Below are 26,327 nucleotides of genomic sequence, written 5' to 3' on the forward strand. Positions count from 1 at the left end.
AATTGGGGTGCTTAACAAATATTGTCTAGTGGATGATTCATTGAATTCATGAGTGAACAGACTAGGTCAGACAGATCTCATGGAAGGATAGGAATTTGGGTTTGGCTTTGAAGTACTGCTCAGAGTTAGAGGGGCAGAGAAGAGAGCAAGGATGTTCCCAATGGAGACTACTCGAGGAACAAAGACCTGAGGCCAGATGGGGATCCTCACGTCAGTGACCTAGAAGAAGGCCAGGCTGCGGTAGTTTCCACTTTAGGGAGCAGTTTGATACAAGGCTGAAGTTGGAAGCAGAAAGACACGATGTAGCCCCTGTGGGTCCCAGATTTCTCAGATGACACTGAACTCTTCCTCTTGCATTTGGGGCTGCTGCTCCTTAAGGCTTCCTCTTTGACCTGGAACTTGCCGTGCTGATTCATGCCTCAGTCACTGCCAGTCGGGATTTTTCTCCAAAGTACTATTCTAGAAACCCCCACTTCCCCCAAGGCAGACACTTCAGCTGTCATTAGATGCTTATTAAGGGAGTGAGTCAGGGTGGTGGCTTAAGACACAATTTCCATCCTGCTTCCATGCCCCCTTCCTCTCATACCCCTGCCATGCTATTTCAAGCACTCAAACTCACAAGCTTTGTGGGGAGTGGAAAGAACATGAGGTCTGAGCTTCCAGACTTCTTGACAAATCTGTTCTGCAGTTCATTTGCTAGGTGAACTTGGATAGAGTGCTTATACACTCTGGGCTTCCGTTTCCTCAACATAATGCGAGGCTGTTGTAAGGACTGAATGGGGTCAAGCATAAAGGGCTCTGCATAGGATTTGGGGTACAGCGGGTATGCAGGAAGTACCAACCGTGCCTGTGGTTTGAGGCTCATATGCTCTGATTCTCCCCACTTCAGGATAGAGATGACAGAGCCATTTTGATGTGGGTCTCCAACAGGATCCTGGGAAATCATTCCCTCTTTCCTTCCTGGTTGCCAGGTATGGACCATCCCTGCGAAATTCCTTTCTGTGGTTCTCTGGGGTGGGAGGGACTCAGCTCAACTACTCTGGAAACAGGAACCATTCACAGCTTCCTGGTCAGCTGCCAGACCCCATACCACAAGCCCACAAGAGCTGGTTTCTGCTTGGTGGATTTCACTGAGATGTCTGTCCTGACACAGAGACTCGGGTCTTTCTTCGTATCAACTCTGTGCTGACATGAACAGGCACCACAGCAAGGACCTTTTACCCGAATGCCCTACTCAGAGTTGATGAAGCTGTTTGTGGAATTTGCTCGTTTCCTGACATCTAGATGGGCTGTTGGCCTCTGCTGAAGGACTCATCCATCTAGCAGCCCTTGACTCTTGTGCGAAGTTCCTACTCTCCCTTCTTTCCCCCCCCAGGTCCTCATTCTAGCAGTCCCCTCAGGCACAACCATTCACTAGCATTTTCCTGCCTCTTGTACATCCAGCTCCCTCCCAGCAACACTTAGAGTCTGTTCTCCTTTTGCCCATACCCTGTGCCCACAGCACTCGAAGGTGTCCTGTTTGGACCTCATCAGCCCAGCGATTCTCTGTTAGACTTGAACTTCCTGTTGTTAAGAGTTAATGGCATACATATGCCATCCTTCTTCCTAGGCAAAAAGAACAACTCTCACTCCCAAAAAATTAGCTCTAAGGGAGGGAGCTGAGGCACTGAAGTGAGAGTCATAAAACCACTCATGGGTTTTGTAATCTTGGGCAAATCACTTCACTTCTTTGAGCCACAAGCATCCATATTTGAAAGGGTGGGACTGATGCTAATTGCCTCGTGTCCCTCCTCCCTCCACTCCCCATTCACTGTGAGAATCAAATGAGATAATGTCTGTGAAAGTGCTCTGTAAACCAGAAGCTATTATTATGAGGAGCCGACCCATTATTATTAAGAACTGGTTTTCCTGGTCCTCCCAGCTCTCCCTCCCTCTTCATTCCCTGCACTGGCTTAAGGCTGAAGCTGTGCAGAGGGATACCTTTGGGGCCAGAAATTAGAAAAATTCTGCTCTGCTTACCAAGAGAGTCTTCTGGATTGCTATGACTTGAGCTTGTGGAATCAAAGAAGAAGGATACAGGGTTCTGACACCAGAATCTTTCTTGGCTTGGCTTTTCAATTTTCTTTCTTTCTTTCTTTCTTTCTTTCTTTCTTTCTTTCTTTCTTTCTTTCTTTCTTTCTTTCTTCCTTCCTTCCTTCCTTCCTTCCTTTCTTTCTTTCTTTCTTTCTTTCTTTCTTTCTTTCTTCTTTCTTTTTCTTTTTGTGGGCCTCATGCCCAGTGCAGGGGGGCTCCAACTCATGACCAAGATATCAAGACCTGAGCTGAGATCAAGCATTTGACGCTTAACGACTAAACCATGCAGGCACCCCTTGGCTTGGCTTTTTAATATCTTAGGGGCAGCTACCATGTCAAGCTCCACCCAGTATCTGGAAAGAGAACCCAATTCATCCGGGTGTCCTGGGGCTGCTTCCAGTGTGGGTGGACTTGGCAGGTGTGGCTCCTGATTTTTGTGGCTCTGTCCACTCTCTGTGTCCCATTGCCATTCTCTTGTTGGGGCTACCACCATGTCCCAGAGGCCTCCGCCTCCAGGCTTGCTCCCCCTTAGTCCACTCATGTGCCCAGCGACCTCTCTGAATGCCAATGTCTTCATATTACTTGTTGGCTTAAACCCTGCACTATGGGTCCACATAGCCCTCAAGGTAAAGTCCCATTGTTCTACCAGGGCTCCTGCTGAATTTTCTGGACTCACCATGACCTCTCACCCTCTCCTTCTTAACTCCTAAGTAATTCTGCTCACCCAGGACCTTGTTCTCTGTTACCACCTCCTCTTTCTGTAGGGCTCAGCTTTCTGTAGATGCCACCAGTTTATGAAGCTTACCCTGACTCCCCTGTAAGGTGCTCCCATCACTTCTTGCTTTTCTCCTCTGTTATGGACTTTTCACCCTTAATTATCATCATGTATTAGTATCTGTCTCCTCCCAGAAGCTGGAAGCTCCGTTAGGCCAGCCGCCACCACGTTCTTGCTCAATCATAGCCATGGCACCTAGTCTAGGGCCCAGCAATGAATGAATGGGTGAATGGAGTGTGTGAGTCAGTCAGTGTTCCACACTTTGTCTCTGGGAGCTGGGGTGCCCAAAGGTCTTGGGTAAACTTCGGTGGGCTCATTTTAGAGAAGAACTAATATGTTCTGAAGCAAAGTCTGAAAACTTTGATGTGTTTCTTCTAGACCTTTCTTTCAGCAGGTGCTCAACATTTATTGAGCATAATCTGTGCTGGGCTCTGTGCTGAGCATTTTACAGGAGTTGGTTCCTTTGATGTTCATGAGCATGCTCAGAAGTGGATGCAGTTATTATCCTGCCTGTGGTTCAGAGTGGTTGAGTCACTAGCCCAAGGTCACACAGCCAGCAGGTGAAAGAATATTCTTGAGCCCAAGTCTGGTTTCCTCTAAACTCATGCTTTTCATTACTATACCTGGATGTAAGGGTTTTGTTATCCGAAAGACCTGGGTCTCAATTTCCAGAACTTACCAGCTGTGTGAACTGAGGTAAGTTAGTGTGTCTCCTTGGACCCTATCCCTTAGTAGTGTTCTGTGAATTAAACGAGGTGATGTTTGTAAAGTGCTTGCTTTTCAGTAGGCTCCCACGTTGAGCTTCCTACCTGGTGGGGAACTTAACCATTTGTTGAGGCAGGTTAATTAACACATCCTTTGACAGTTGAATCCGTGGGAAAGTACTTTTGCACATTCGGCAGAAGTCTGCCGTCCTTCGGTCATACCAGCTCAGGACCATTGGAGGCAGTTCTGTTCCTATGCTACAGGCTTCTCCCCAGCCACTGAGGGCATCTGTCCTGTCCCTATTCCTGCTTCTAGAGCCTCGCTTCTCTGGGGAGGACAATTTCAGTCAGTCCCTCCACACCTTTCTCATGGAACAAGGCTTGAAGTCTCATTATTCACCCAACTGCTAGTCTAGAACAAGACCCACTGCTTCTGCACCTCCTTAGGTAAAGGCTGAGACAAAGACACTGCAGTGAGGATACTTCCGACAGCATTGATTGCGTTTGTGAGAAATTTGGAGAAGAGGATTAAGAGGTTCAAACTTCCAGTTACAAAATAAATAAGTCATGAAAAGTATAACATACATAGTCAGTAATACTGTAATAACATTGTAGGGTGACAATGAGAGGACCACATAACATACAGAGTTGCCCCATCGCTATGTTGCACACCTGAAACTAATATAACATTATATTTCAGCTCTACCTCAATAATAAAAAAAAGTTAAAAACATCTTAATGTAACCACTTAAATATTCAACGATAGGGGATTAAATGGTAGGGATACAGCATGTCCGTAGTCCATATGAACAAACACTAAGTGGCCACAAAGAACAGCTAGAGGAACAAACGTTTATTGATGCAGGAAAGTGGTTACGGTGTCTGGACAAATGTAAAAAGTAAATGTAGAATGCAATGCACGATCCCCAATTTTGAACAACAGTATTCATCTCTGTATGAAAGAAAATCTGAAAGTATTTAAAAGGGTAAAAGTGCTTATCTCTGGGTCATGAGGTTATGGGGGATTTTCTTCTTGTTCTAAATTTTCTATTGAGGGAGGAAGTATAGCTTAGTGGTTATGAAAATGGACTTCAGAATCAGGCCAACCTGGCGTTGGTCTATTTTCTGCCACTCGAGAGCTTTGTCACCTTGGTTTCATAATTTGTAAAGTAAGGAGACTAACAGTGCCTCGTCTTATTGTTGCTGAGGACATGATGAGACTGGTTTTGTTTCTGGAATGTTTAATGGGTGCCAGCGCTCTGCTAAGCAGTTGACTTGCATATTCTCTATCATGATCTCCGCTCTACAAAGGAGGGAACTATGTCCAGGGAGACTAGGAACCTGTCTTCGGTCCTACATGAAAGGGGGCGATGACTTTCCCCATTCTCAGCACCTGAACCCCTTCAAGGGTGCTGAAGTTCAAATCTGTCCTGCCATCCACATCTCCCTGCTGACTCATTCTGGACCCACTCTGACTAAAATCCCCAGACATTTTCATACTGGTCGTGTCTCCATCCTCTACTTGTGCTTTATTGCTCTCTCTCTTTTTTGTTTTTGGACTTGAGTGAACTTATTATGGAGCTGACAGGTGGATGAGAAGCCTGAGCATTCAAATCAAACCATTAACTATGAGGAAGTCCAAGAATAAGCCTTGTAATTTGGTAGTGAGAAGTTGCTGATCACACCTACACACACTGGAGAGCCCAAGGGGGAGTAAAATGCATGAGCTTTGCATTTTCCTTTTCAACTCAGCCGGAAAGAGCAACCTCTCCTGATGTGAGAGTGTAAGTGGAGAGGCCAGGATGGGTCTAGGGAGGTGTCACTGGCAGAGCTCCCCGGACACAGTGGTCATTGGAACTGAGTGTACGACACACCTTTAAAAGCAGGAGCTTGGGTGCCTGGCAGATTTGAGTTGTGACTCCTGCTTTGTCACTTATGGGCTGTGTGGCCCTGAGCACGTGATTAAGCCCTCTGAACTTCATTTTCTCATCCTCAAAATGTAGCCAGTGGTGCTTATTTTGTGGACGTTGCAAGAGGATCAATGTGAGATCATGCAAGTGACAGGCTCCACTGGTTCTGCGACCAATTTTAGTGGTGGTACCTCTTCTCTGGAAACCTTCCGTTCCCCACTGACTCATCAGTAAATGTGGAAGGATGGGAGAATCTGAGTCCCCAGAGGCTCCATGGTTGGAGTGGGGAAATCACACAGCACAGCGTCTTAGTGCTGCTGAGGAAGAAAGAGAGCTCTTGAGGCCAGAGTGGTCCAAATACACCCTTTATCCTCATTTTGACACACTTATTTTATCTTTTAAATTTTATAATCAATGTGTGTTTGTGGTGAAAAAAAAAAGAATGAAACTATTCAGAAGCATATAGAGAACATAGTAAACATTCCTTTTAATTGCCGTGCAATCCCGTTCACGTCTCCAGAGATGACCACTGTGAAAAGTGTGTGTGCACCTTTCTCGATGTTTTTATTTTATTTTTTTTTACTAGAGATCTGAAACATACTCAAACACAGACTTCCTCGCCAATGCTACGAATGTTTTGTGACTTGAATGTTCATGAAGCTTTCGTGAGGAAAATAAAAGGTTGGCTCAGGAGGACAGAAGGATGGGCTCCTCCATGTTTGTTGTTTCCCTCTAGCTTTGCTGCCCAGGGTGGATGTTGAGGAGCCTAGATGCTTAATTGGTTTGGAAATGGCTGGGGAGCCTCTTGACCCTTCTATAGTTCCACATGGCCCAAGCTTCTAGCTGCAGATCTTGGGCTGCTGCTTTGGAGGACCAACCATCTCCTGAAGGACTCGGTCCCTTTGGCCAGAATGATCCTTCCTCTTCCAAGAGGAAACAAGACAGGCCTAGGCGGAAATATGTGTCTGGATGACCAATTGCATGAGTCAAAGGTACTTGTGGAGATGACCAACATTATTTTAGCACATATGCCATCCCCAGAGGAGGAAGGACAGCTGCTTCCGCTTTTCTTGTTTTCTTTTGAGAGGAGATGAAAGTCCTTCAGAGATGGTACTGGACCCCACACGGTGAAATGGCTTCTATTTAGGGGGTAACGTTGGTACCCATGCTCTTTATGGCTGCTCAGTTTTATACACCGTTCTTAATTGGGGTCAGTCGAAACACTCTTGGGAATGTTGGAGTACAACAAAGGTTACATGGATTCCCGTTTTATAGCTTCTTCCCCAGCCCCACTCTCCCAAGCCATTTGCTGTGCAATGTGCTTGTCACTAAAGGCAGGGCACCAAGGCTTAGACTTGGTGGGGACCTCGCTGCTACTGCTACACTGATTTGCTCCCACTGTCTGTATTCTGATGACCTTAAATGTATTCATTTGCTCATCAGTCAAAATGTTTTCAGGTGATACTACTTGCTAGGCTCTGTGCTATGTACTGTACGTCGTGTGGCACAAAAGAGGAAGTGACCAGTTGTCTGTAGACCTGCGGCAGGGCCAGGCTTTCAGCACGGTAGGTATTTGAAGAGATTTTCAAGTGAGGGATAGAATGTACCAGGCAAATGTGGTAGAAGGGCATTTCATAGAGGGGAAGCAGTGTTGACCAACATGGGTGATACGGGACCAGGGGGCAAGTTTGTTGGGGGTGAAAGTCATGGCCCAGATGAACTGACCAGTACAAGTTGTCTTCCATAGACAAAAATCCCAAACATCTTTAGAGAAGGATCTCTTTTCACTCTGTCAAACTTGAGTTGCTTTGAGCGCTGATTGACTCAGCAACGATTTACTCAACAGCTACTATTTGCTTTGCACTGTGCTGCATGCTAGGGATGTAATGCTGACAATTTTCTTTTGGCAATTTTCCTAAAGGCCCAGTAAACAGTGTTAAAGTTTAACTTGGAAGTGATCGTTACTATCTTCAACCCATGACAAAGCATCTTTCTACTTCAGGGGCATCTACGGTGAGGCTGGCATTATTCTTTAAGCTCTGGACAGTGCAAGGGAGAATTTGACACACTTCTTTCACTGTCTTCTCGGAATACTAATCTAGATATGAACGTGACTCATTGTTTTATCTATTGACAATATGTCAGTGTGACCACACCCTGTCTTGTGATGGATAGCTTATGAATGCCTTTATAGAAGTCATAATCGTGGCTTTGAATGCCACCACTTGAAAGCTGTCAGCCCTTTTGTGCCATGAGGAAGAATGGCTCCTCATGTGCCATGATAAAACAAGAAGTTTTATCAGACTGCTGGAGAAGAACAAGGTGGTCGATGTCCAAACTGTTACATTCTGATGCCTCTGTAAATAAGACGCCTGTGTCACAGTCAGCTCTCAATCAGAACAGCAATGAGATCTGCCCTGACGTCAGTGTCTCGCCCTTAACCCCCTCCCACCTCACGTCCTCCTCCCTAGCTCCAGAGGTTAAAAGGCAATAAGCTGAATTCTGAACACCCTACCTTTAGTCTCACTCACCTCGGCTGAGTGGTCTCTCACCCACCTGTCAGTCTTCCAAAAAGACACACTTGCCCTCATTCTAGAATCTTCTTTGAATAGCCCTTTCACTTGTCACTTCAAGTGTCTTCTTGGTCGACAAAACTGCAAACCCAGACGGGCAATCAGGAATTAAGGGCAATGGTGGTTTGGGATTATTTCAGCTAATTGCTGTCCTATGTGAGAGATTGCATCATCTGTGACAGCTGGCCTGAGTAATCATCGCTTTCAGCAGCAAGTTTTCCCCTTTGGTGCAGGAGGGACTTTCAAGACTATTTTGACCAGTGTATCCTACAGAGCAGTAAATCTGAAAAGGGATTGCAGATAATTTGTTGTGTTTTTTGGTGAGAATTAAATAGGAAAAAGCCACCAAATTTCTAGTTTACAGTAAATGTTTGGTTTAGTTTAGGTGTTTTTATTTTCTAGAACCTGTGTATCCCTGATCCTCACACACAGTGTTTAGCACTCAACTCCATTATTCTCCACTGTTGATGGCACATCCCCTGTGATGCCTTTCTTTTTTCTCTCCTGAATTTGGAGGTAGAGAGGGGGTGACGTGATTTGTATATGGTAACTCAGAATGCTGCACCAACCATTAGTTCTTTGCTGGCTGGGACACCGAGCTATGGAGCATGCTGCGAGGTCTAAGTGGGCTTTCTGGGTATGCTGGGTTATGTCTTCATTTATACTAGAGTGGCAAGGATTGCTGCCTTGAGTAAGTCAAGTGGGAGGAGTCTCTGGGCAGGGGACAGAATAGGGAATCAGATGTCCATGTATATGTCTCTTAGAGTTCTTTGGAAATACCGTGATTATAGCAGGTTCCCCCCCGCCCCCCACCGCCTTAAACTGCCAAGTACAAACCCAGAAAAGGAGGAAGTTAATTCACATTCTTGCTTTCTTCTACAGGCAAAAAAAAAAAAAAAAAAAAAAATCACCAGCCTTTTCCCAAGGGCTCATTTTCCGTCTCTGCTTGGCTCATCAGAGTATATTGTGAGCCAGTACAAAGACCTTGAGGGAGGAATGCTGTCCAGAGCTCACCTTTTTTTATCCCCACCTTCCTTTATGTGAAATTGGGCCACCTCCCTGCTAACCCCAGCCTGGGCTCTGCCTCTGCTCCCATGACAGATATGTTTCGAGTAGATGCAGCATGCTGGGCCACACAGGGAAGCTGCAGGGGGTGTCCAAGTTCACATGTCCTGCATTCCAGGCGAATGTTTTTGACATTGAGCAATGGAATGACTCTGCCAGGTTTAGGTCTGTCCGATTGGAATGCAACCGAAAAGGAAAGTCCCGGAGTGATTCAAATCCTCACCTCCCCACAACCCCTGCTTGTTGTTTTTTTTTTTTTTTTAATTCTTTTTTAATTCTCCAATGACGAACTCAGCCCAGCACTCCTACTGACCCTCAGCACTTGTTGGTGCTGATAAGTGCAACTTCCCAACAGATAGGACTACAAATCATAATATTTCGTTGAGTCATGTGTACGCCGAGGCTCTTTCCCAAACATTGCATCAGACTCATAATGGGCAGCTCCCAGGACTCTGCTGGATGACACTGAATGTCCAGGAAAAGCTCAGTCCATTTCTCGAAAAAATGTACTCTCACTCTCTCCATCTGCCTGGTTGTAATATCCTGTTCTTGAGAAAGCTGAACCCCTGGAGGGAGCAAAGGCACAACCGGTTTTGCAGATAAGTTTGAAAAATAGGACTATTGGCCTTTCCCACCCACTCTGGTCTCTTAGCAACAGGACAGCTGATGGGATCCACTAGGGAAAAAAAACACAGAACATGTGGGGGAGCCTGTCTGAATTCTTGCCTGCAGTCTGATTTATTTAAACCTTCCTGCATTCTTAGGAATGAAGACCCAGGAGTCACGTCATGGGAGCATTCTCCTGCCCTTCTTGTGACCTCTGTGAATGAGCAGATAGGGGAAAATCTCAGAGTGAGGTGGACATTCTTCCTCTGTAGGAATCTGCCTTATCTGAGACAGCCATTTCCTTCGATTTGGGGAGTAACCGTTTGAAAACTTGGGAACATTTATAGAGAGAGCTGGGGTGAGGTGGAAAGAGCATAGGACTGGGTGTCTGAGTCCCTTGGTTCTAATAGAGACTGTCTTCCCTTCCCTGTGGGACCCCAGGCATGAAACCCCTGGTACATTCACCTCCACCCCGTTTGGCTTTGTCATCTGCAAAGAAGGGAGCTGAATTAAATGTTCTCTAAGGTATCTTTCAGCACTGAGTCGATGGTGTGTGTGTGTGTGTGTGTGTGTGTGTGTGTGTGTGTGTGTGCTTGTGTGTTGTGTCTGTGTGCATTCACAGAAAATTTATATTATGTCATGTATCCATCTGATTCTCTCTCTTGAACTTTTGAGTCATTCAGTCATAGAACACGAATTTTGAGGCCAGGACTGTGTTCTTAACTGCTCTCCTTTACTATTGGGATGTGTACACAGAGATGCTCTGTGGTTGGTATTCTATGTCACATCTGGCGATCTTTATGCCTACATCTATTAATCTATGGGTATAGAATTGGGGAGATGCAGAGTACTAAGGCTTTAATACTCAGCGAGATCTGGGTTCACATTCTTTCTCTGCCTCTTACTAGTTATGTGGCATCAGGATTCTCAACCGTGAAGTGGAAATAATGAAGGCTGTGTGATCAGGTTGCTCTGAGAATTAGGCAAAATGATGTGTGTAAGACAGCTGACAGTCTAAAACCCCTGCTACATAGTAAGTGCTCAATGAAAAGGGGAGCAGAGTCGAGATATGGATTGATGATAGGTTCTCTGATGAGAGGGACTTGCCTTATATCATGACTTCAGGTTGCTGGAACTTCTCAGTGGGGCTCTGCATCTAGGAGCACTAAATCGTAGCTAAGATAACCAGTGGAATGTGGCTCTGGTTGGCTGTTGCTTACGCAACTTGAATGGTCTTCAATCATTTTCAAAATGCAAACAATTGCATTTTAGAGCACTTTTTCTTTCTTTGGACAGATGTTCCGAAGTTGTTTCTCTCTCCATTCCTGTCTCTGTCTCTTTCCTTTTGTAGAGGAATTAATGCATAGCAGGTACCGGGCCAGGTGTTTTACATTCATTATTTCAACTATCCTTACAGCAACTCTCTCCAAGAGGTTTTGTCAGTCTCATTTCACAGCAGAAGATCTTGAGGTTCAGAAAGTAAGTCATCCAAGACCATTGTTAAGACCCCAGCTGTTAAGTGACAGAACAAGAATTTGAAGTCCCGTTCCCCTGACTGTTGAAATGGGAGGGGACCTGGGAGAGAGATCAATTCATCTTTTGTCTTGACTGTTGAGCCCACTTCTTTGGGGGGAGAAAAGCCACCTGCTCCATCTACTCCCTCATTAGTGCTAGGGGACTCTGAACACTTACTGTGTTCCTGGCTCTGCTAAGTCCATTATACACGATCCTGTTTGGTGCCATTAACAACCCTACAGGGTAGATGCTAATTATTAGACCCACGCAACAGAGGAGGTGGTTATTGAGGTGAGGTACTCTAGCTCTGGAGTAAACTCTTCTCACAAGATAATCTACTAATTTTATCAGGGTTAACAAGGGCACATGGTCTCTATTACTCTTGGGAACGTTATCTGTAACTTTACTTCTGCTCTTTTTTGGTGGTATCCATAACTAGTTTCTCCTTGTCCCCAAGAACAACAGTGGACATTGAAGGTATGGAAGCTATTGAACAATAGGCCAGTAGAGTTTCAACACTGCAAGGCTTCTTCAGTCTTCAGGCGTCAAATCGTCCAGTAGTTTTATAACGGCGGGACATGACCTGTTCAGTGGGTTGTAAAAACAACTTACTAGCACGTGATCAGTATTCCAGAAGTGAAATGAGTAGGATAGAAAATATAGAGTATATTGCACTCAGGGTGAAATGGTATCGAGAAAGTTGCCTCAGTTACCTCTGTGCGTGTGTGTGCGTGTGGGTTCTGGGTCACTATGTAAAATGCATTTCTTACTGATGGCCATCTTTGTCCAAGTTTGAAAAGCATTGGTTTCATTAAGTGATTTTCAGATTTTGTTCCACGGCATCCATGGAAGCTTTAGATACCTTAGGGGAAATTGGAATGGAGAAGCTGAGTAGGGAGAACTTCGGGAATGTCCCCTCTTCTGATGAAAGGATTCCCATGTTTATCTGGTTCTCATGTTGGATTTTCATAGGATATTTCATCTTTTTTAAAAAAGACTCTCCTATGGGGTGCCTGGGTGGCTCAGTTGATGAAGTATCTGACTTCTGCCCAGGTCATGATCTCCCAGTTCTTGGGTTCGAGCTCCGTGTTGGGCTCCTTGCTGACAGCTTGGAGCCTGGAGCCTGCTTCAGATTTGGTGTCTCCCTCTCTCTCTGTCCCTGCCCCACCCATGCTTTGTCTCTCTCAAAAATAAATAAAATATTTTAAAAAGACCCTACGGAAAAGAAAAGAACTGAAGAGCCACTGATTTACCTCATTGGATTTGTGTTGTATTGAGTATCGATTCATTCTTGCGTGACTTCATATGGTAACCAAGGGGCAGCCGTTTGCCCAGTACTGTGATGGTTGCCATAAAATATACAGCAATGTTGGCAAATGGGACCATCGCTGTCCTTAAATGGTTGTTATAACTAACCTGATAACGACCTGCTGTTTACACCAGATACGGCAAGGAAATAGCTGAAGATGTTGTTCAGAATTTGGAAATTTCCTTAAAAAGATATAGAGAGTTGTTACAAGAAGGGAAATGGAAGGATCAAAGGTGGCTGTAGCAATGGAGATAAAGGAAATAATGAAGGATTGTACTTTGGTTCAGACCAACAGCATAAATGTAAGTGCAGTATGAATTTGCTTGACAATGTTCGTGAATCAATGTCTGAGGTTGTTACCTGACTTCTCACTCTGTAAGTCAACAGCGTGGCGCAGGCCAAAACCCAAAGTAAGCCTGGCTACGTGCGACGCATTCATGGCCATGGAGTACGGAGTACCTGTGTGAGCGGAGACTGCGAAAATGGCCACAGCCCTTTGCAGCTTTTCCCATGTGAGGGTAGAGTCCATTGTGTCTATTTCCCTGCTTCTTGATTTTTGAGTTGACCCTTTGATTAGCTTTGGCCAATAGAATGCGGCAGAAGTGATCCTGTGCCATTTTGAACCTACTCCTCAAGCATGCAGCCTCCATTCTTGAACTCTTAGACCCTGATACAGACATGCAAATAGGCCCTAGTTAGTCTTCTGGAGGAAGGTAGACAATGGGAGAGAGACTCCAGGTACCATAGCCAAGGCCATCCTAGACCTACCAACCTCCAGCTGATCTGCCAGCTGATTGCAGACACTTGAGAAAGCACAGATGAGTTCAACCAGGCCCAGCCCAGACCAGAATAACTGTCTTGCCAACGCACAGGATCATGAGCTAACTTTTGGAGTGTTTTATTAGGCATCAGGTTCTAACAGATGCATGCACCATCCTGCATGGGCAAATCCACACTGGAAGACACATGACCACATCTACCAAAAATATTAGCTAGAAATGTTAACAAACTACAATGTGTTCAGGTCAGGGTGAGGATAAGGGTTCTAAAAACCTGCTGGATAAGAAATTAAGGAAGCTTGGAAGCCTGGGTGGCTCAGTCGGTTGAATGTCCCACTCTTGATTTTGGCTCAGGTCATGATCCCAGGGTTATGGGATTGAGCCCTGCATCGGACTCTGCACTGAGTGTGGAGCTTGCTTAAGATTCTCTCTCTCTCTCTCTCTCTCTCTCTCTCTCTGTCTCTCTCTCTGCCCCTCCCCTCTGCTTGGGCTCTCACCCTAAAAATTAAAAAAAAAGAGAAGTTACATAAGCTTAATCTGGAAAGTAAGGATGTTTATGGGAACATGAGCTCTCCATTTTGAGACTTGACATTAATGGGAGAAGTGGGATGAATTCTTTGAAACTTCTGTGGTTGATTGAATATTGGCTGTAACTTCTCCCATTCCATCTATTCCTGCCACGGCCTTAGGGTAAGCAGAGTATGGTCTTCTCTTAAGTACTTTCTTTCACCTTGGGCTTGGACATGTGACTTGATCTGGCCAATGAAGTGTAGGCAGAAGTTACGGAGCATCTGCGGCAGACTCATTCTCCTATAACTTCTGCCATCACCATAATAACCAGATTTCCCAGAGGAGGATGAGAGGCTTGTGGAACAGAACCCCCTCCCCCACCCTGCAGCAAGCAACAGAGCTTTCCCAGCTCCCCCCTATATTATGAGTGAAAAGTTAATGTTTATTGTTATATGCTCCTGGGGTTTTAATATTGATTCATATCTAGTAATAATTGACCAAAGTACTTCTGAGATTAAAATTAAGATCAAGGGGTATCTGTGTCAAGGAAGGAGACTTGTTTAAGGACAAATCTCTTTGCTAAAGAAGAGAACTGTCCTAAAGTAGAACACATGGAGAAATTAGGAGTTCTGTATCCATGGAATATTCAATCATCAGGAAGCTGTAGATGGTGTTCTTAGAATGAGAATCAGACTTTCGTTTCAGAGCAACTGAGATGCTCAGCAATTTGGAGGATGGTTAGCAGATAATTTCAGTTGTTTTTTGCCACAAAGGAAGGGTGAGCGTGCAGGAGTAAGCATGTGTGTGCAGGGAAGGTGTTGGTTAAGAGGGACAAACACTGTGGGAGCTTTGAATGCCCACTAAGGTGTTGACCTCTGATTCAAGTCTGCGCACATTTGTTAATCAACCTGGAACCTCTCCCTCTTTCCTCTGAAGTTCCACTTATTCCTGAAGTGCCAGCTTAAGTCTGGTTTTCTCTCTGGGAAGTTCACCTGACCTTTCCAGCCTCCAGGGACCAACCCATCTCTGGAGTCTTCATCTTGGCTGCCTTGTCTTTCTCCTTGAATTTTTCCAGGCTGAGATAGATGTTTCTCACATGCTCACATAGGGTTTCCTCAAATTAAGGACCTTGCTGCTCTGGAATGTGGTCTTGCCTCTCTCTTTAGAACTGAGAGCTGGTAGAAGGCAAGAACCATAGCTCGTTCACCCAGCACCCCCTCTATCTACCATAGTGCCTGGTACATCTACATGCTCAGTAAATATTTGTGGAATGAATGGATGTGGGTTTCTTTCATCTTTTTGGTGCAACTGTAAACTCCTAAAGGCAGTTGCTACATTCCCATAGTGTTCCAAGGCCTGTGCATTTGTTCATTCAACAAATATTTGATGAATGAGTCTGACCCAGGCTTACAGCACCCTATGCCACCTGGCTCCTACCATCTCTACGATATAATTTCATGTAACTTCACTCACTCACTGATCTGCTCAAGCCATACTGGCTTTCCTCAGTTCTGTGAACCCTTAAACCTCACTCCCACATCAGGGCTTTTGCAGTCCCTTTGGCTACAATCACTTTCCCTTGGTCTTCTGTGGCTTCCGCCTTCTTGTTATTCCAATCACAGGTCACCTCTTTTGAGAATCACGTGCCGAGTGACCAATCCATGGCACCACCCTGCCTCTCTCCATTGTGTCTTTCAATCCCAATTCTCTGCATGACGTTCATGACTTTTGGATAATTATCTTCCTTCCTTCCCTCCCTCCCTTCCTTCCTTCCTCCCTTCGTCCCTCCCTCCCTTCTTTCCTTCCTTCCTTCCTTCCTTCCTTCCTTCCTTCCTTCCTTCTTTCCTTCCTCCCTCCCTCCCTCCCTTCTTTCTTTCCTTCCTTCCTTCCTCCCTCCCTCCCTTCTTTCTTTCTTTCCTTCCTTCCTCCCTCCCTCCCTTCTTTCCTTCCTTTCTTCCTTCCTCCCTCCGTCCCTCCCTTCCTTCCTCCTTTCTTTCCTTCCTTCATTCCTTCCTTCCTCCCTCCCTTCTTTCCTTCCTTCCTTCCTCCCTCCCTTCTTTCCTCCCTTCCTCCCTCCCTCCCTTCTTTCCTTCCTTCCTTCCTCCCTCGCTCCCTCCTTTTCTTCCTTCCTCCCTCCCTCCCTCCCTTCTTTCCTTCCTTCCTTCCTTCCTTCCTTCCTTCCTTCCTTCTTTCTTTCCTTCACCAGCATGCTTATTTATTGATTGATGGTCTCTCTCAGCTAACATGTAAGCTTCGTGACAACAAGTATCTTTTTGGTTTCACTCAACAGCTGTATCCCTAACATCTGATAAATATGTATTGAGTGAATGGAAGAATGAATGAGTGAATGAATGAATGAACATGGGTCCAACACTCAGCTCTGCATTGTGAATACCGTGGGAAGAGAATAGACAAGGATCTTACCGTCAAGTATTTTATAATTTTTGCTGAATGATCAACGTATACCTGGTACAGCAGAGAAACCAAAACCAAACCAATAAATGCTAAACACAAAACAGAACAGATGGGAGTGTGTGTAGCTCAATGCATGTACTGAAGCCTCAGCTACTTTCTGTGAAATGAGGACAATAATGCCTCGTTTGCAGGTTTGCAAGGAAGGTGAAGTGAGATAATGAACAGGCACCACTCAACGTGTGGCACATGGCTCTCGTTCTGAGAATGGTATTCTCCCAACACCAACCCCAGTTTCCCCCCAACGAGTGCAATGAAGCATATTAAGAAGCTTATGTTGGTCTACCTATCTGATCCACTCCAGAGAACCGAACTTCAATTCCAAGTATGGCTTCTGGGCTTAAATCCAGTTACGGAAATGTTTCTGTCCCAGGTCCTTCCAGAGTGTTAACGGGGGAAGTGGAGCGATTATGGTTCCTTTGTGCACCATGAGCTTCTGTTAGCTGCTGTTCTTGAGCTGGGTGGTGGGGAGCTACGTGATAATTGGGTGCAAACCACAGCAAAAGCACGAAGAGTCAGGGAATGCTGGACACAGGGTGGGTCTTCCGCAAAGGTGTGCCGATAACCGCTGGTGTTGCCAGAATGCCCTCCATGGAGAGTCAGTCCTTTTGTTTCAATCATTGCTGGATGGAATAAAAATAAGAACAACCGTTAACTCCAGCAGTCATTTAAGCGGGTCGAGTTCAATACTAACATCCAAAACAATTATGGTAGTGAGTGGCCAGCACTATGATCAGGTCTCAGGAGGGTGCTTCCTGGAGACTGGGTGGCTGAGTGTCTAGTGAGCCAGATCCCGCAGAAGCCCTGGGGAAGGGGCAAGTTTGGCCAGTGGAGGGGCAAGGACAAGGACAGTTACACAACAGAGCTCCCAGAGTGAACTGTTATCTGTGTCTAATCTGTCCTCCCCTCCCCGCTCCACCTACACAGATGTGCCCTTTAAATATTTATTTGCCCACCTTTGCGGTATGTGCTAGACCTTGTCTCAAAAGTCAGCTTGATCCCTTTGAAGGTGTTTACTAATTAGATCAGCCTGGGAAGTTAGGCAACTTCAGATAAATTTATCCTGTGTGAGGTAGTCCCTGGGCACAAGACCCCTAAACAGCCTGGGGTGGGGGGGTCAGCTGCCGCTTTCCTGCTTCCTTCCTTTACTGGAGGAAGTCCTAATGATTGCCCAATTAAGCTGAATGGCACTGCCTCTTTTTTTCTGCCATTAGCCCCTGACACAAGTCTGAGGCAGGCAGCAGAGTGGCTGGAGCCAGAAGGCTAAATGCTCTTAGCAAGCACGATTATGGATCAGTTGCGTGCTGGGCTCACTTTGACATAATCCACATGAAATTCTTGCTTAGTGATACAGCATCTGGGCCGTAGGTATTGACTCGATTGTGAGCTTGGCTTGAAAGGGAAATTGCTGCTGCAGTAATTCAAGTTCAATAGACCCGCAGGTCACTGCCCTCAAATATTTAAAAATAATATTTGCTTCAGGAGAATTTGGGCACGTGCATGAGTGTATGTGCGTGGGGCGTGTGTGTGTGTGTGTGTGTGTGTGTGTGTGTGTGTGTGTGTGTTTGGGCATATATATCCAGCTGAAAGAGCTTCTAGAAGAGGCGAAACATAAAGTGAGGGGGAGAACTTTATTATGCTGGGTCCGAAGGCAGCCTCAGTGTATGTATGGTCAGATTCATCTGATTCCCTTCAGTCACCTCAGCTATCGTCACCGTTGCGATAGGCCGGGAGAGAAAGACAGCTGATGATGGCTGCCGGGACTGCCTGTCTTAGGTCTCAGAGGATCCCCTTAGAGAGTTTTGCTTCAAACGCCTTTGCTTGTTCCAAGAGTAAGGCCAAGTGCTTCCCGCTCCGTGGAGCCCCCTGGGAGAGCCTGAGAGCATGCAGAGTGACGCCTGGCAGCCTGTGACAAAGCCATGGGTGTCCGTGGGCTTTGCCTGGCATAGCCCGCCTCTCCCCGACAGAGCCAACAGCACTGCTCTCTGTTTCTGCGAGCCCTTGTTCACACGTCTGCCACAGTCCGTAATTAAGACTGTTAATATGTTTACCGTGAAGCTGGGAGTACCTTAGCCTTGTAACATAGCACTGTGACCTATGCCTGGGTCCACAACACGTATCAAATAACCAAACGGACACATTTCACAGGGAGAGCTGAGTTTCTTCTTGATGTTACTAAAACTTGCCGCCTCTCTCAATCAAAAGGAATGCAGTTTGCCTGAAGCTAGCATTGGACAGAGAGACTGGGGGCCGCATGGTGTCAGAGGACACAGCCGGCCATGTCAGCATCTGTCTGTCCCTGGGAGATTTGACTTTCCGTCTGGGGAGGGCGACTTCCCTTTTGATCCTTCTGCCACCATCACACCGTCCTCCAGTGTTAACGCTTGCTGATTTAACACTTTGGCCCTGAGGTGCTCCGCACCCCCCCCCCCCCTTCCTGTGTTTCTGTCATTTGGGAGTAGATCTTAGTAGTTAGAATCTCTAGGGTCAAACCACCTGAATCTGAGTCCCATCCCCCCATGAACAAGCTGTGTGACCTTGGGAAGGCTACTCATTTCTTTGCAGGTCCTTGCCCGCTTCCTTAACACTAAAGTGGGGTTCTTGAGGTTGAGAGGCTAAGCAGAGATCTTAAGGGAGTGTCTGACTTAGCATAAATGCTGAGGATTGTTAGCTATTTCTTCCTGCAACGTGAAAATGATCCCGTCCATCTTGGCAACTGTGTGTGGGGGGGATTGGAGATAATGGATACAAAGTGTCTGGCCCCCAAATGGTAGTTATGACTATCGTTATTATTGGCTCCCCCAAACAGATCAAAATATAGAAAGATTTGATCACTTCCTAAGGGATTGCACAAAGAAAGTGACCCAGTATTCAGCTTTGACCTTGACATCTCCTTCCCTGACTAGTTCACTGTTAAGAATTACAGATCTCATACACTTTTGAGAAGATTACCAGGGAACAAAAGACCCAGGAAGAAAATCTCTCTCTCTCTTTTTTAACGCTTAATTGCTAAGATACACACCCTTTCTCTTGAGGGACTGACCACAGGAGGGATTTTCCACTTCGAAAAACATCTTCTCCCTTACTCTCAAGGCTTCACCTTTGCCTAACTTTATTATTATTATTATTATTATGTTTATTTTTATTTTTGAGAGAGAGAGAGTGTGTGTGTGACCAGGGCAGGGGCAGAGAGGGAGACACAGAATCAGAAACAGGCTCCAGGTTCTGAGTTGTCAGCACAGAGCCCCACGCTGGGCTTGAACCCACAAACCTCAAGATCACGACCTGAGCTGAAGTCGGACACTTAACCTACTGAATCGCCCCTGCCTAACTTTAGAAATGCCAAGTTTTTGGGGCACCTGGGTGGCTCAGTTGGTTAAATGTCCGATTTTGGCTCAGGTCATGATCTCACGATTTGTGAGTTCGAGCCCCACGTCGGGCTCTTTGCTGACAGCTCGGAGCCTGGAGCCTGCTTCGGATTCTATGTCTCCTGCTCTCTCTGCCCCTCCCCTGCTCATGCTCCGTCTCTGTCTCTCTCAAAAACAAATAAACATTAAAAAAAAAAGAATTGAAGAACTGCCAAATTTTAAGGCAATCCTACCACCATGATAGCAATTATACACCAAGCCATCCCAATACCTCATGCCACGGGATTTTATTATATTAGTAATATACACATTTGTGGATATATCACCATAGTAATGTTTTATTTTTGAACAAAAACATAATACTACTCTAACAACTGTTTTTTGATCTTCTTTTCTGTACTTCATAATATATTATACATTTCCTGCCAGATCAATGAAATGATTTTTACACCATTTTGAATACCTGCTATTATATAATATGATTATTCCATAATGACCTTAACAAAACCCCTATTTGTAGACATATAAATTGTTTCTAATGTTTCCTCATTGTAAACAACACTGTGATGAATATCCTTATACTTTTCCAGTTTCAGATCTAATTGTTAGCATAGAATAAGTCATCAGTAGTGGCATTTCTGTTTAAAGGGCATGCACTTTTTGAGGCATTTGATAAATTCTGCCTAGTTGTCCTTTAAAAGCCTTTACCAAGTCGATCCCCAAATAATCTAGAACAGCTTTCCATTAAAAAAAAAAAAAAAACTTCTTGGCACGTATAAGGAAGGATAATTTAGGCACACATCAGCAAGGGCAGAGGGCAAACAGAAGAATCTGCTGGAAGCCAACTCCCATGGGGGCTTTAGTTGCCCAGAGAGCTGAGGGGAACAATGTCTTTTTACCATCTTCACCCATGGGTACCACTGAGACGCCCCCTATGGCGGGAGCAGCTCCTGTCTGTAGGAGTTTTCATACATCCCAGTGACACTGGATTGTGGTTTCAGAAAGAAGCCATTTTTCTTAGGAAACAAGGCTAGGCGGTGGTGTTGGCAGGGGACCAGAGAAAAGGCAGAAGGTGGTGCAGGTGAAGAGGTGTGGGTTTTTAGTGGGATGTCACCAGCTGTTGTGACTTAAAACTCAAACACAGCCTTCAGGTGACAGTCTAGAAGAAGTTACTAGTTATGCTGAAGGCTGACTCGAAATCCTTCCTCCCTTGTCAGAGGAACTCAGCGGGTCTGAATGAATCATCATGAAGAAGCATAACTTGTTGAGGCTTCCCAAGACACGGAAAGGAATCTGGCCGACCTCTGTGTCGAAGCTTTACGAGACAGGTGGGTGCAACCACTGATCTTTACGAAGGCGACTGTGGCTCAGAGTCTTGGGACTCCTCTGTGCCCTGTAAAGCTTTTATGAAACCTCTGTCATGCTCTTGGTAGGTCCTGTGTCATGAAGAAGGATGCTAAGCACAAGAAATATGCCATATATGACCTCTTCTAGGTTTCTGATCCTTCCAGGGAGGGATCTCAGCACTTTTTGGCTCTTGTCAAGAAACCAAATGGCTGAAACTAAGTGAATTGTTCACAGTGGTAAGATCTTGTTTGGGAAGAAGGGTGTAGCTTTATATAATTCTGGGGCTTATTGGCTTGGGTGAGAACTCCCTGGCATCTGCTGGAATTTGTAAGTGATGATGCAGGGAGGGAAATGGAGAAGTCAAGGCATTTACTGACCTAACACAGGCTTGTTAAAAAATACCAATTACATATATGCAGTGTCTCTGCATTAAAAAGAAAATATACACTGTCAGGAGAGAAAATGGGTTACTATTCACGGCTAATTCTTTTAGGTAAACATGGGAGTGTTCATACTTATGGCAAAGAGAAAAGTTTAGTAGAGATTCATGCAGTCCCATCATATATTTCTTGGGGCATCTATCTAGCAGTGGGACTTACTAGGTTTTCATTTTTCTCTATATTTCTCTTTCTGTTTTCCTCATCTCTTGTTCTACCATATGGGAGGATAGAAAACAATGACAATGAACAAAAAACAAACAGGACTTGGAATCAGATTACCTAGAGTCAAGTCACTGTGAGATGTTTGGCTTCTCTGAGCCTCACTTTTCCCATCTGCAAAATGGACACAATGAGACCTGCTTTGCTGTGTTTGTTCATTCACCACAGGTTAAATCGAGTATCAGTGAACCAGCTAGCAAAAAGATGAAACATTGGCTCCAAAGCTTAACATGGCTCAGTTTTTTAGATTTTTACTTTCTGTTTTAAAAACTCTTCTGGGGGCGCCTGGGTGGCTCAGTTGGTTGAGATCATGACTTCGGCCCAGGTCATGATCTCGCGGTCCATCGGTTCGAGCCCTGCATTGGGCTCTGTGCTGACAGCTTGGAGCCCGGAGCCTGTTTCAGATTCTGTGTCTCCCTCTCTCTCTGACCCTCCCCTGTTCATGCTCTGTCTCTCTCTGTCTCAAAAATAAATAAACATTAAAAAAAAATTAAAAAAATAAAAATAAAAACTCTTCTGTTGCTTCTCCTGACTTAATCTCTACTTCAGACAAGCATATAGTGTCTTTAGCTGCTCTGGTAGATTTATGGATTTTTGAATTTGGAGGTTATTAGAAGATTGTGTCCCTCTGTTCTTGGTGCAAACTACCAATCAGGAAATAATGCGGACATTAGAATCATCTTCTTTTCCTTTTAGAATGTCCTTTTCATTGTCCAAGCTTTCTGTGGCTTTTCTATTTCAATCTGTATTGCCCAGACTGCTAATGGGATAGGCTCCTAACTGGTGTCCTTGATTTGTTCTTTCCTTGCCAGCCTAACCTATACATAATATTTATTCATTCACTTAGCAAACATGTTTCATGTATCTGACAGTTTCCACCAACTCTAGTGGGTGCTGGACATGTGCCTAAGTCGCTCAAATACCTCCCTCAGATTCGCATCTCTATTAATGTAAATATCAAGCCCCTTAACCTAGAGTTCAAAATCCCTGAGTAAAACTGTTTCAACCTGCTTTTTGATTCTGTCTCACGACCTACATCAGCTCTCCACGTTAGCTGGGCCGATCTCCTCCTTAGCTTTGCAGGTGTCCTTCCCCCTTCCAGGAATGCTCTCTTGTCTCTATTTTATTTATTCCAACCTAAGGTTCAGTGCTGATCCCAGATGTTAATTCCCCTGTGGAATATTCAGACTGTGCCTCCTTGGGACCCTTGTCACTTAATATCTGAGGCCATATAATTCAAATGGCTGTGTAGCTTTTCAAGCATCCAGGAAGACAGTAAGATTTCAAGGTGGTTGAATGAAAACATAGAAACATCTTGACTCATTTGTTCTTGCATCATCCACAGGACCTCATATCACAGTGTCCTGCTCAACAAACACTTGTCTGTTTGTTGTTTGAGCCATGTAATGAAACATAAAAACTGGAACTAATGCACTGTTAGAATTATCCCAGTAGCCGATTGCTTCCCTCTCTTTTTTGGGGATGACTTCAGATGCCAGCTTGGTTCAGACCCTTCCTTATCTATGGTGTCCTCTCCAACCTGGCTACCATCATTCCTTCATCCCTCTTCAAAGTCCTTTTGCTATGGAAATACAGGGTCACAGGGGCTAGTAGCATTAGGTAGTTTCTACTGTTTAAAAGAAAAAAAGCTGATGCTTTGCCTAGGTATCTAGATCTGACTTACAATTCTGACTGTAAGCTGAGCAACCCTGGAAAAGCTGTCTTGCCTCTCTGAGTCTCGGGTTCCTCTTCTGTAAGATAGAATACATAAAACCTCTTGCAGGGGCAGTTGGAAGAAATAAATATGATAATATACATATACAGCACTCATTGCACTGCTCAATTCATACTAAATGCTTATTTAATCATTGATGTGATTGATATTCACCATAGATGCTAGAGTAGTCCACATCCTCTTTGCAGGAACCATTGGATTTATAAGGATGCGTATCAGTCCCGTGTGTGGTAGGCTCTCATAGATTTCATTTTGGGAGCTGGCCATATCCAGCCTTCCCTGCTGGTATAGGATCTCTTTTGTTTTGTAGTCATTTTTTTAAATGTTTATTTATTTTTGAGAGACAGACAGAGCGTGAGCAGGGGAGGGGCAGAGAGAGAAGGAGACACAGAATCCGAAGCAGGCTGCAGGGTCCGGGCTGCCAGCACAGAGCCCAACATGGGGCTCGAACCCATGAACTGTGAGATCATGACCTGAGCTGAAGTCGGACACTCAACCAAGTGAGCCACCCACATGCCCTTCTTTTTTTTTTTTGTAGTCTTGTTGGAGAGTAGTGGCCTCTACCTACCACAGACATCAGACAGCTTAGACTCAGCCCTCATCCCTAGGCTGCCAGAGCTGAGCAAATGTCTTGGCTTGGCCAGTTGGATGTTTCTGCAACCTGGCTTCTCAGGCTTGGGATCCTGGTGGTATGACTTCTGCTTTTGGGATTTTGAAGTATGAGTGTATGTCCAAAGCTGAACGGTCACTTAGAATTCATTCACAACAATGAAGGCAGCTTTGATGGTGTGTTCGGCTGTGTTCTTCCTTCTTCTTATGATATTGCTGTTGAGTTTCCTCCTCCTTAATCATCCAGACCACTGGGGTTCTTGTATTCTAAGGTCCTGTTGCTGTGAGCCTCATAAGCTTCCAGGAAGTCACTATCTGACCACTGCCCCCCGCCCCCCAACATCTCCAGTTTTTCTCCATACATAATATGAAACCGAGAACTGAGAATGACATTCTGTGCATCTCATGTACTTCTTTCAGTGACCAAGGCTCCACAGTGCACTTGGCTGATCTTCAGTCCCACCCCCATGGTGGCTGAGTGGGTTCTTCTGCCCCCCTCATCCTTGTCACTTGGCTTCCACTGTTTACTTTCTGAACCCTGAAAACAGAAAGAAGGTTGAGCTGCCCTCTAGCTAAGCCACTGGCTTTCACATCACCCCCGCTTCTGCCTTTGCAGAGTGGCACCGCTCACCTTGAATTGTTACCATGTTTCAATCCTTTACTCCTGCCTAGGAAGGGTGGCTCAGCCAATGAAACTGCACCTTTTCTTTCAACATCAGAACTTGTTTTCAGGAGACATGGGTTCTCATCCCACCTTGGCTGCTGATTCTCTTTATGTAACTCAGTTTAGCTCTTTGTCCTTCAGTCTTCTTCCCTCTAAACTAGCTAAGTAGCAGCTGGAGGGGCAGTCTGGGGCAGAAATATAATGATTGTCATGTTGGCATCTTTGTAAAGCAAGACTGATGTGGTGATGATCACCACATAGTGCTATGAATATTTTTCACAATAACAGTGATAATAAAATCAATGGTGAGAATATCAGGAAGGGCTGGGTGGCTTTGTGGGGTTTGGTTATTAATGGCAGAGGACTGTGCATTGATTGGCAGTGGCGGGGCGGGGGGGGATGGCTAGGGGCTGGGGCCAAGCTACCATTTTTCTTAATCACGTAGTGACCTCTTCTGGGGAACAAAAGAGGCAAGCAGGGCCTCAGCACTGGGGGACCCCTTACACATCTGCTCTGAGGCAAGCAATGATAGCACAGATGGTCCCAGGGGAGAAACTCTCAGGGTAGATGTTTGCCCTGGGCAACCAAATGGAAAACAAAAACAAATGAACTGAAACTGAAAATCATTTGCTCAGGAGCCCTCCCTGAGAGAGATATCATAGAGCTGGTCAAACTTTGGGGGCCCATTCCGCGCCTTGTGGTGAGGCCGTGGTCAGGCAAGCTGTCCACAACCAGGAACGTAAGATCAGCCTTGAGGGAGAATGGCTCGAAACAGGTCCAGATGGGAAATGTACTTTTGTGTATTCCTAAGTGGAAGAGAAAAGAAAGACTACCTCAGATATACAAAGCTAGGTTCAGAGTGAGGTCTAGTAGAGGAAGTGGGTTTTGCTCAATGGTCCTTTTTTGGAGGCAGGAGAGGGGCAAGCTCTTCCTATAGCCTTGCCAATTGGACTGAGAGTAAGACAAACCAGAAGAATGTTTGTTTGCTTGTTTGTTTTCTCCAACAAATGTCACCATATTCATCTGTTACTTCAGACTCTTGGAAGGAGAAAGAAGAACCTCCAGTAAGCCTTCTTGGTGACTCTAGCTACTACTGCAGTCCCCTTCTCTGGGTGCCTGCAGGACTTAAGCTGGGCTAGATGGTGGAGCATTTGATCAGACCTGGTCTGTGTTGGGCTGTCCTGTGCTACACATTCCCAAGAACACAGCCTTGTCCATGGCTTCCACATAAACTCATGGGCAGCAAAGTGCAGGTTGATGGGAATCCTATTGTCCAACCTCTTGTTGGATGGAGTCAGAAGAACTGGACTCAGAGAGAGGAAGGGTCTTACCCTAAGTCCAGGGACAGAAGGATGAGGCTCAGATTAGAATGGAGTCCTCCAACCAGTTAACAGTCATGCCCCCCCACTTCCCTCCAGCCCCCCCCCCCCCGCCGCATACTAGTTGACTAGCTTTATTATTAATGCTTGTGTACTAGGTTGACTAATAGTATGGTAGCTACAACTTGTTAAGTGACTACCGCATGCGAGTCTCTGTCCATTCATTTATTTAGCAAAGATTTGTTGACTATAATGTGCTAGACACTGGAGATAAGGGTAGTGAGGAAAAAGTCAAAAGCTCTGCCATTGCCAGTGATCTCATCTACAAAGATAAA

At 45.3% G+C, this 26,327-nt stretch overlaps 1 long non-coding RNA gene across 2 annotated transcripts in view; it reads left to right on the plus strand.

The window, feature by feature from the left end:
- Nucleotides 1-26,327, plus strand: part of LOC102954788 — a 74,487-nt gene that overhangs the window by 33,731 nt on the left and 14,429 nt on the right. For both annotated transcript variants that reach the window (XR_006213021.1, XR_006213022.1), the window contains exon 2: nt 20,877-20,987. This is a non-coding gene — a long non-coding RNA (uncharacterized LOC102954788). The remainder of the gene's footprint in view (nt 1-20,876; nt 20,988-26,327) is intronic.

Source organism: Panthera tigris, chromosome F2 (assembly GCF_018350195.1).
Source record: "Panthera tigris isolate Pti1 chromosome F2, P.tigris_Pti1_mat1.1, whole genome shotgun sequence".
NCBI lineage: Eukaryota > Metazoa > Chordata > Mammalia > Carnivora > Felidae > Panthera > Panthera tigris.